Source organism: Triticum dicoccoides, chromosome 5B, assembly GCF_002162155.2.
Source record: "Triticum dicoccoides isolate Atlit2015 ecotype Zavitan chromosome 5B, WEW_v2.0, whole genome shotgun sequence".
Taxonomy (NCBI): domain Eukaryota; kingdom Viridiplantae; phylum Streptophyta; class Magnoliopsida; order Poales; family Poaceae; genus Triticum; species Triticum dicoccoides.
In genome coordinates, this window is record NC_041389.1 from 24,550,829 (window position 1) to 24,561,427 (window position 10,599).

The 10,599-nt window shown below is 43.8% G+C and overlaps 1 long non-coding RNA gene across 3 annotated transcripts; it reads left to right on the forward strand.

Moving 5' to 3' along the window:
* The first annotated feature begins 6,904 nt into the window (after positions 1 to 6,904).
* Positions 6,905 to 10,064, forward strand: LOC119307151. 3 transcript variants are annotated; one of them, XR_005149175.1, is made up of 3 exons: positions 6,905 to 8,861; positions 9,024 to 9,706; positions 9,902 to 10,064. It is a non-coding gene; the product is annotated as an uncharacterized LOC119307151 (long non-coding RNA). The 3 variants fall into 3 exon arrangements; XR_005149174.1 differs by having other exon boundaries at positions 6,905 to 7,345; positions 8,655 to 9,706; XR_005149173.1 differs by having other exon boundaries at positions 6,905 to 9,706.
* The last annotated feature ends 535 nt before the right edge of the window (positions 10,065 to 10,599 follow it).

The following is a 10,599-nucleotide window of genomic DNA, read 5'->3' on the forward strand; positions in this document are numbered from 1 at the left end:
CGTGACATATTCACAACTATGAGGTGGTAATTAAGCAGAAGGCATTTCAACAAATTAGAAGCACTGCAAGCTAGACACCATATGAAAGATGCAACCAATATCACTCTGCCAAGTTCAAACTGTATGGCGTTTCAACAAATTAGAAGCAGTACATGCTAGAAATCATATGCAAGACACAACCAATATCACAGTGGCGACTTAAAAGTGCCTTATCATAAGTGACTGATGCGGGATATGCAAGAATAGTAGTCTGATGTAGAAACAGGAACACATGTCATAGTCACAGGCATTATGTGTAAAGTAAGCAGATGCAATTCAACAAAGTTAGAAGCAATACAAGCTAGACATCATACACACCATACAACCACGTATAATAGTGAGAAGTTAGAGCAAGCACCTGTGATGGTGGAGTAGGGGAGATGTGCTCATCATCTACACAACTACATTGACTGTCTAGCCTTGCGTTGTCTTGCAAATCTTGTTGGGAGGATGGCGGAGTAGAATCTGTAGAGAACCTCCATTTCAGTTGCTCGGAAGGACCACCATCATCCAATGCCTTGCCAATTTTCCTTCGGCTTTATTGATTTTGCATTGTGAGGTCATACCGACAAGAAAAAGGAATATAATTCGCTCTTCAGAACTCATTCATGCATGATACTAATGAACACTACTCTGATGAAAGGCAAAGTCATGATACGAGGATGGAATATGTACGAAAAAATGGACGGCTTGACATATTCACACCTATGATGTGGTAACTAAGAAGAAGGCACTTCAACAAATTAGAAGCACTGCAAACTAGACACCATATGGAAGGTGTAATCAATATCACTCTGCCAAGTTAAAACTGTCTCGTCATAGGTGGCGTTCATCAAACTAGAAGCAATACATGCTAGTAATCATATTCAAGATGCAAACCAATATCACACTACCAACTTAAAGGTGTCCCATCATAAGTGACTGATGCAGGATACACAAGAAGAGTAGTTTCATGTAAGAACATGGTGTGATAGACAGATATAGTATGTACCAAAAACAGGAAAGCGTGTCATATTCACATGTATCATGTGTAAGCTAAGCATATGCAGTTTACACTAATTAGGAGCAATACAAGCTAGACACCATATGCAACATGCAACCAGATATCACACTGCCAAGTTAGAGCAAGCACCTTGGATGGTGGAGTAGGGGAGCGGAGACTTGGACCTTGTAATGCACTATCAGTACAAGGAGAATCGGTACAGATGCTCCGTTTACGTTGCTGTAGAGGACCACCATCATCGCCTTCCTTACTCTTTTCCTTCCTCTTTCTTGATTTTGCCTCGTCAAGTCAAACCCACAAGAAAAAGGAATAAAATTTGCTCTTCATAACTCATTGATGCATGATACTGACGAACACTACCTTCATGTAAGGCAGCCGCATGATAGGAGGATGGAATATGTATGAAAAACAGGATGGCGTGACATATTGACATGTATGATGTATAAAGTGTAAACTAAGCACAAGGTGCTTGAACTTGTTAGAATCAATGCAAGCTAGAAACCATATGAAAGATGAAACCAATATCACTCTGCCAAATTAAAAGGGTTCCCTAACAAATGTATTTGACCAAATTAGAAGCAATACATGGCAACAGGCTATAAATAATATGCAATATGCAACGAATAAAGGTGACTCATCATAAGTGATTGATGCAGGATACAGAAGAGAGGTAGTTTCATGTAAGAACAAGGTTAACACATAGATGTAGTGTGTACCAAAATTAGGAAGGCATGTCATATTCATAGGTATAGTGTGTAAACTAAGCAGATGCATTTTACCCTAATTAGGAGCATTACAAGCTAGACACCGTATGCAACATGCAACCACATATCACACTGCGAAGTTAGAGCAAGCACCTATGATGGTGGTGTAGGGGAAGTGCGGTCTTCAAGTACAGAGGTACGTTCAATATCTTCATTTAGGCTTGCTGTTCCTTGAGAGTCATGTCGAGAGGATGAAATTGCATTCTTTATAAGAGTAGTGCGTCTCATATTAACCCACGCGCGTGACTGTCTCATCATAAGCGATAGATGCAGGATACACAAGAACAGTAGTTTGATGTAAGAACATGGTGTGATAGGCAGATTTACAATGTACCAAAAACAGGAAGGCGTGTCATACTCACATGAATAATGTGTAAGCTAAGGAGATGCAATTTAACAAATTAGGAGCAATACAAGATAAGCACCATATGCAACATGCAACCAGATATCACACTGCCATGTTAGAGCAAACACCTTGGGTTCTGGACTAGGGGAGATGAGATTTGGAACTAGCACTGCAGTACGAGTAGCAGGAGAATCTGCAGAATCATCTGTTTAGGTTGCTCCAGAGGACCACCATCATTCTGTGCCTTCCTCCTTTCAGATTTTGCCTTGTCAAGTAAACACACAAGAAAAAGGAATGAAATTCGCACTTCCAAATTCGTTGATGCATGATACTGATGAACACAACTTTTATGTATGGCAACCACATTGTAGGAGGATGGAATATGTATGAAAAATGCTAAGTAGAAGGCATTTCAACAAATTGGAAGCAATGCAATCTAGACACTATATGAAAGATCCAACCAAAATCACTCTACCAAGTTAGACGTGTCTCATCATAAGTGGCACTTCAACAAATTAGAGGCAATACATGTTTGAAATAATATGCAAGATGCAACCAATATTACACTATCAACTTGAAGGTGTACCGTCAGAAGTGATTGATGAGGGATACACAAGAAAAGTAGTTTGATGTAAGAACATGGTTAATAGAAAGACGTAGTATGTACCAAAAATAGGAAGGCATGTCATATTCACAGGTATAATGTGTTAACTAAGCAGATGCAATTTACCCTAATTAGAAGCATTAGAAGGTAGAAACCATATGCAACATGCAACCACATATCACACTGCCAAGTAAGAGCAAGCACGCGCGATGGTGGTGTGGTGGGGGAATTGCGGTGATCAACTAGAGAGCTACGTTGACTATCTTCATTTAGCCTTGCTGTTTCTTGAGAATCATGTGGGGAGGATGACACTGCAGTCTTTAAATGAGTAGGGCATCTCACAGTAACCCACTCGGGTGACTGTCTCATCATAAGTGATTGATGAGGGATACAAAAGAGCATTAGTTTGATGTACAAACATGGTTAATAGATATATATAGTATTATCAAAAACAGGAAGGCATGTCATTATCAAAGGTATAATGTTTAAAGTAAGCAGATGCAATTTAACCAAATTGGAAGCAATACAAGGTAGACACCATATGCAACATGCAACCACATTTGACAGCGCGAAGTTAAAGCAAGCACCTGGGATGGTTGTGTGTGGCAATTGAGATCATCAACTGCAGAGCTACGTTTACTGTCTCCAACTGCTGACACTGCACCCATTAGAGCGCTGAAACGCTTAGTGCTTATCTTTGAATTACACTGGAGCGACTTCTGTCTTTTCTTTTCTGCATTTATCAACACTGTGTCAGAGTCTGAAATACCCATGCATAAAAAAACAATAGTGTGAGTATGGGTGAATTGTGTGAACAATTAGTATAGTGTAAAGGTAGCAGATAGCAGGTCGGTGAGAAATAAATGACGGGAGACATATGATAGCTCTACAGCATGCATGGCACACTAAATTACTATAAGATTCTATGAAAATAACAGTCGACTGAAAACAAATAGGTCAGTCCATTTTTTCTGCACCGTCCGATGTACAAAGAACGGGCAGATAGCCTTCATCTACCTCCAGCCAGTCAGTGTTGACGATCTTCCTCGAAACGCCAGCGACCACCGGCCCAGTATTCCTCCCCTGCCTGCGCCCTCCCCTCGACCTCACCGCACCGCCGTGCTTGGCACCGCTCCCCGACCATCCATTCAAGCCCCACCGACCACCAGATCAGGCGCAAGCAGCTCCTGCGCCCCACACCCCTATGATAGACACCGATGCACCGCTTCCCCGGGGAACAGGCGGACTAGGTGCTCCTCTTGCCTAAGCGGGTGCTGCTTCTTTTAATTGCGGTTCGACTGACCCTGAATTGAAATCCAGGTGGGCTACTGACCTCTAGCAAAGGTGAAATAGTAAAGGGAGGAAACCTTGTGCATTTAGTATCACAAAGAAGATGTAGTAAGAAGCGCTCAACTAGTTTCTTTCATGGGATGAATATGGTGTGAGCAGAGACGTAAGATTTGCATGAATAAGGGAAGAGGAGTACCTCTTTCTGCTGGCAGTGCTGTGTCCTCCTTCTGTTTTTCCAACGATCTTCTTGTGGTTCGCTGGAAACGAGAAGTTGTGGAGGACGGTGGAGCCTTGGACGAACCCATGGCCAAGTTGTTGAGTGTGGTGCGGTGGCCGTCTGTCAGCAGCGGCGAACCAGATCCGAGGCGGCGAACAACGATGTAGCGGGAATAGCTCCGGTGTAGTGGACGGGTGCAACAGTGGAGCGGCAGCAGTGAGACGCAGGAAGGCGTGGCCGGAGTGGTTCTGGTACGGTGCACGTCGGTGTCGGCGTCGTGGAGGCAGCTCTGCCTCGGCTTCAGCTGCTAAGTCCTTGAGGGCCTTGCGGTTGCGGTTGCGTTGGACGACGACGTCGGGGTACCGGCTCCGGCGTGATGGAGGAGGGAGGCGGTGGATTGGCCGCTATGGGGTGGAGGACGGAGGAGGCTGGGGTTTCGCTGCTGGTGGAGAAGGCGTTTTGGCGCCCACGGAGTATGAATGGGGAAACGGAGGGAGGCAGGGAACTAAGGGGGAACAATGTTTCGGTTTGAGACGTGCTTGTTTGAAATTTGGGGAAAGTTACAAACTTTGCCCCCATCTAAAATTTCGGACATATTGCAGGTTGGGGGTAGGATAGTAATCTCAGGTGTCCCAAATGTGGGCGGGATAGATTTCGGCCGAGCGCATGGGTGTTTAGCACCCACGGCGTATGAATGCTTCTCGGAGGCGGTTGAGACTGGCGTCTTGGTGAAGTTACAAATCTACCCCGGTTTAGACATTTGGACATCGGGCCGATAGGCTACACGGGCCAGAGTTAGGACAGTAATTTCCTACCACCAAACATTAGTCTCGTGCGGTTTCGGGTGACCACAGGCCTATGTCGTGGGAAAACTGTCGATCCACGAACACCTACGGGACCGGAGCCCCTTTCGGTTCGGCGGGGGGCGGAGATCACACGAAGAGCGGATCGAGGCGAGGCACACGAGTAGTTTTACCCAGCTTCGGAGCTCTCCGGAGAGATAATACTCCTACTGCTGCTTGTTTGTGTGTATTGAGTTCTTGCTCGGAGCCGAGCGTTAGCGTTCTCAGTCTCCAAATTTCCAAACCCCCTCTACGTTGCGCATGGACCTCCTTTTATACGCTAAAGGGGTCACCGACAGGTGGCAACATAGGCGAGGGTAAAAGTGAAAAAAGAAGTTGCGGTTGGTGCAACTACCTGAACAGTGCATCCTACCTAACCCTGACGGCACGGGACAAGGGCATTAAATGTCCGTCTGTGTTGCCAAAACAGTGCAAAAAGGACCGTCAGGGGCACCACCGTTCGCCACGATGGCAAATTTGCCAGCGTCGCTGGCCACCATGCACCCCTGGCTGCACAGCCTCTCGCCACGCGCCCCTGGAAAGAGCCACGGGGTGACACGTAGGTGGATGTGCTGGAGCGCGGGAACAGGTTGCTTGCCGCAACAAGTGTCTTGCCGCTGATGTTGTCTTGTCGCGCCCGGGAGTTTGTCGCTCGTCGGGCCTTGCCGGGACGCGTGGCGCGTCGCAGCAAGTTCCTCGAGATGCCTTAGTTAGCCTTCCCGGCAAGCTCCTCTTGCCGGGGCCTTGTCTCTTTGACTTGAATATTTTGCTCTCGAATGGCCGGTCGGCCTTCCCGGCAAGCTCCTCTTGCTGGTGTCTTTGTGTCCTTGAACGGTTCCAAAGGAACCCTGGAGGATCTTGGCGGTCACCCGGCAAGCCTTGCCGCGGGGTGCTGCAACTGCCCGTGTACAAGTTCGGGATACTAGGGTACCCTACTCTAGTACACCGACAGCCTATTTGGCGCTTCGTTCAATATTTGGGAGCAGAAGCATTAACGTTTTCGGTTCTCTTGAATTGAACTTTCAGGATTTGTCAAACTTCACGAATCTTTACTCTTGAAAATCCTAAAGCTACCATTATTTTGGAATGGAGGGGTACATTTGAATATACATTGTACACGAGTATATATTAAAAAATATGCAACTTACCTCAGTTCATGCATGGTTCCAGATATAATCTCCTTGGTTGCAAAAAAAAGTTAGATATGCGTATGAATATATATAGCATGTTCAAACTCACAACAAAGATTGATGCCCCCTTTTACATCTGATTTACAAATGCCATTATCTCGGGTTCAAATAGATGAATGCACTTCCTATGAATTCGAATCTCCGAAACCCCCTTTATGTTGAGTTCGACATGTATTCTATTTTGTAGCTAGCAATTTGGAATGTATCCATGCAAGCGACAAATGTATAAAGTGCTTCACACTAACAACATGGAGTGCACTAATCTTTCCCTAATCCCTAATCCCTAATTCCCTAATTCCCTAATCCCTAATTCCCTAATCCCTATCCCTAATCCCTAATTCCCTAATCCCTAATCCCTAATTCCCTATTTTATTTTATTTTTTTAATTAATTTTTAATAATAAAGCGACTATAGCTTCTGCCCGCTAACTCACCGTCGTGGCGTTCTTGCAAAAAAATCCCTGTGGTTTTCTATAGTTGAACCCGCGATCCCTACGTAAGTGGCTAACCTGAGAAAAATTCAGTTTTACAAAGAAGACCCTATAGTTTGTTATATCAAACCTGCAGTCCATATGTCTGGTTTTATTAATCAGGGTCGGGTCAACACGGTTGCGCGGTGGCGCGATGCAAAACGGCGGCGGCGGCTGGAGCTTGCAGGGGCCGGATCCGTGCGCGGTGGGGGCTGGGGATGTGGATCCGAAGGCGGGCGGCGTGGGGGGGATCGCCGGTGACAACGAGGAAGGCCGGAGCGCGGCTTCCCTTGTGGGTTCATGGCATCCACAGCTATTGGGTAGAGAGGAGACAAGGAGGCGAGGGAGAGAAGAAGGGACAAAGGAAGAGCGGTGCGGTGACCTAGGCAGGAGCTCGCTGGAGCCGGGCGATGGCGGACGGGCGCGGGAGACGGAGAGATCCCGTGTGGCGGCGCGAAGTCCTTGCTGGTGGCGTCGACGGCTGGGCGTGCGACATCACGGAGCCCTCCCGTTGCTACGGCGTCCGGTGGAGTGCCCTGAGGGCGCCGATGCTGCTGCTGCACCAGCACCACCAGCCCAAGGTCAGCCTCCTCCACCTCGTTCTGTAGCGCAATTCCCGTCTCGCACCATGCTTCCTTACTTCTGCCCCGTTGGATTGGAGAGCGTGTGCTCTCAGCTCTGCTGGGCCGGCTGTGCTCTGTTGCGTGCGAGCAAGGGAGAAGAGCGAGCTTGCTGATTCTTCTTACCTGCAGCTCCAACACAAAAGCCAGCCAATCGACTCTTGATAGCAGAACACAAACAATACAAGTAAACAGAATTCTAAGACAGCCAAGGTGGATATGATAGCAGCGGAAGTAATTGCTAATTTAAGTGTAAGAACATTGTGTGTTATTCTATCTTGGTCTTGCTTTTCTTCTTGGATAACTTCTCTAATCTCCCAATAGATTTCTTGGGTTGGCGTGGTTGTTAGTATTAGTTAATACAAACCCTGGCTATATATGAATTTTGTTACTTGAAATGTTCAATACAAGTGTTGATTTGAAAAAATAAAATTGTGTGTAAGTAATCATGTGACCATATTGGATGAAGGTGACCCATAAATTCATTCAGTTAATTGAATTCTTTTTGCCTTCTACTCAAGATAGGTACCTAGGCTCTAATAATTTCAGTGGCAACTACATCCGAACTTTGTCACATCTTTCTACTTAAAAATTGTGATTATATCATTTGTCATCTGAAAACCAGACTCATGTGTACATTATGGGACATAATGTCCAGGAAATAATCACCAGGTACAGACATCACTCTTGACCTACATTGTACAACATTGCATAATTTTCTGTTTTTCTTGAGGTATCGCTCAGTATTTTTTATCGCAAACATAGATAGAACAAAGGCCACAAGAGTTGATTTGGTACACCTTGCTGCATGCGCTCTCACTTGATTAAGATATTCAAAGTGTGAGCTTTGGAAATTTCCAAAAATAAGTCAGATTCTCATTATTAACCTATGTGCACATGCCAATATTTCTGACTCTGACATATTGTGTTTGATAATAATTTGATGAACCACCATGTCGCCCTTCCGCCTGGTTCCATGGGAAAGTAATTTACAAAGCTCTAGTTGGTCAATACAGCCTACATGTTTTTTTTGAATAGGCAGCCTACAGGTTGACTTTTTTTTTTAGTTCCATGTTTTCTAGCATTGCTTAACTTTATTTGAAAAAGTGTTGTAGTTATGTATGCAGGATACAGTACTAGAGGTGTATGCAGGATATAGTACTGGAGTTGGAGTTTCAGGGCATCCAAAAAGAATTTACTATGCTTCAACCCATGTTTTCTACCATTGTTTACCTTTAATTGAAAAAAATTATTGTTGTTATGTATGCAGGATAAAGAGTACTAGAGTTGGAATTTCAGGGCATCCACAAAGAATTTACTATGCTTCAGGCAAGAAAAGTTAATTTGTTTGACCTTTGTAAGGACTACATTACTAGCTTAATGCATGGAACTTATTGAGCTGCAGACATGGCATGTGCGCACATAGAGACCTGCTGCATCAAAGCTCGGTGCGGATACACCTCTTCTTATAGGAGAGGTTGTGTACAACTTATGTTGAGCTTAAATTTCCATAATAAAACGTGTGTTTTTATTTATCATGGTTTCTCCTCCTACAAAACCAAACATTTTCAGATGTTGTTTTTTCATTTCCTTCCGACGCTATTAAATCTCATTCTTACCTATGTTGAAATGGTTCCAGTGTGTGTGTGATGCATTGCTTTCCTTAGTTTTCGGAGGAACATGGTGCTATTCCTGGTGTTTTTGGTTATGGAAAAGCTGGCGTTAGTCAGGAACTTTCTAAGGTGATCACCTTATTGCTCCGTTCTCATCATACCGTCTCTACACTATCTACTGAGTTTAAAAATCCATGTTGTACTCTAATTCTGAAGCTTTGGTTTATGTTGGATGTGGCTGAAAGAGGAAATAAGATAGCCAACGTTTAATGGATTTCCCCCAATCGACAATGACATTTCCTCACATGATGTGAAGAGTGGAGCCGCTTAAAGTAAATGGCGAGCTCACCATGGTCGTACTACAGATTGGGAGCCGCCGACCATGACCCGATGACCCGATGACCCACTGGTGAGGCATTCAAGGGACAAACAGGAGCTCACGATTTTTAGGGATGAGGAGGAGCTTGCAATTTCCAGGCTCGGCCTGCCCGACCTGCCGCCGCATGTGGAACACTAGGAGTCTGGTGTTTTCTCTGCAGTGAAGCACAAATGTTCCCGGGTGCAACTCACGGGCTCTTTTGCTTTTACACACTTCATTTTGTAATTTTAGTGTTTGACTAATAGTACATCTGTTGGAACAAGTGCAAAGGCAACATCATCTTCCAGCAAAAAAAATTCCCCTGCGTTGAGCACTTCAGAGATGCACTAGGTGGGTAAAACATCGACAATTTTAAGAACGTCAAGCAATATTTACTACTATAATCTTGTATTAACAAATTTAGTATCAATTCGAATGATATAAGGAAAGTAAACAGAGATGCTGATGAGCTTAATTAATTCAAAAAATTGTTCTTGATTTTTATTTCTAGAAGAAATATTTGATTCATTGTTGTGAATTTTCCAGGAGAGAGCAGGTTCTGGTGGACAAAGAGGTGATAAGCGATGAACTCTTCCAGTATAAAAGTTGATGGTCCTAATTCCTTTATAGTTTATTTCTTGATAACTTTAGGTTACAAAACATCTCTGTGACTTTTCGTGTTTTGTGATAATATATTTGATTATAGTCACAGACTATGCAAAATGATTATTTATGTTCCTAATTTATCTTCATCTTTCATAGTGGTAGGGAAACATCACCTTTAGTTCGCATGAGCTAGGACTTCACAAAATTTGTCAATAGCATTGATCAGGATATAATTTTTCTTATTACTTTCTATTTTTAGACAAGAAAGAACCATAGAGAATCTCAATCCTTATACTGTAGCAGTACCTGCAGTAGAGCAAGCCGTTGTCACAAATTTAACAGAAGATGGAAAAGAATGGTTGCTTTTGTTGCAGGTTACTCCAAGAAGTGTATTGTTAAACTAGATGTTGTATATTATCCATCCATCATCTGGATGCTTGTGTGTCCTGCGACAAATCCGAGCTTAATCAGGATAATCTGATTAGTGTATCACAAGTCTGCTTTTTCTAACTGTACCAACTCTGTACTTATTTTAGCGTTTTACATAATGTGTAGATTTTTCAGAACAAAAAGAAGTGAATCCATATAACCTAATTTTGCTATATTATTTAGTTCAAAATGACTTTGTAAATCCCAGT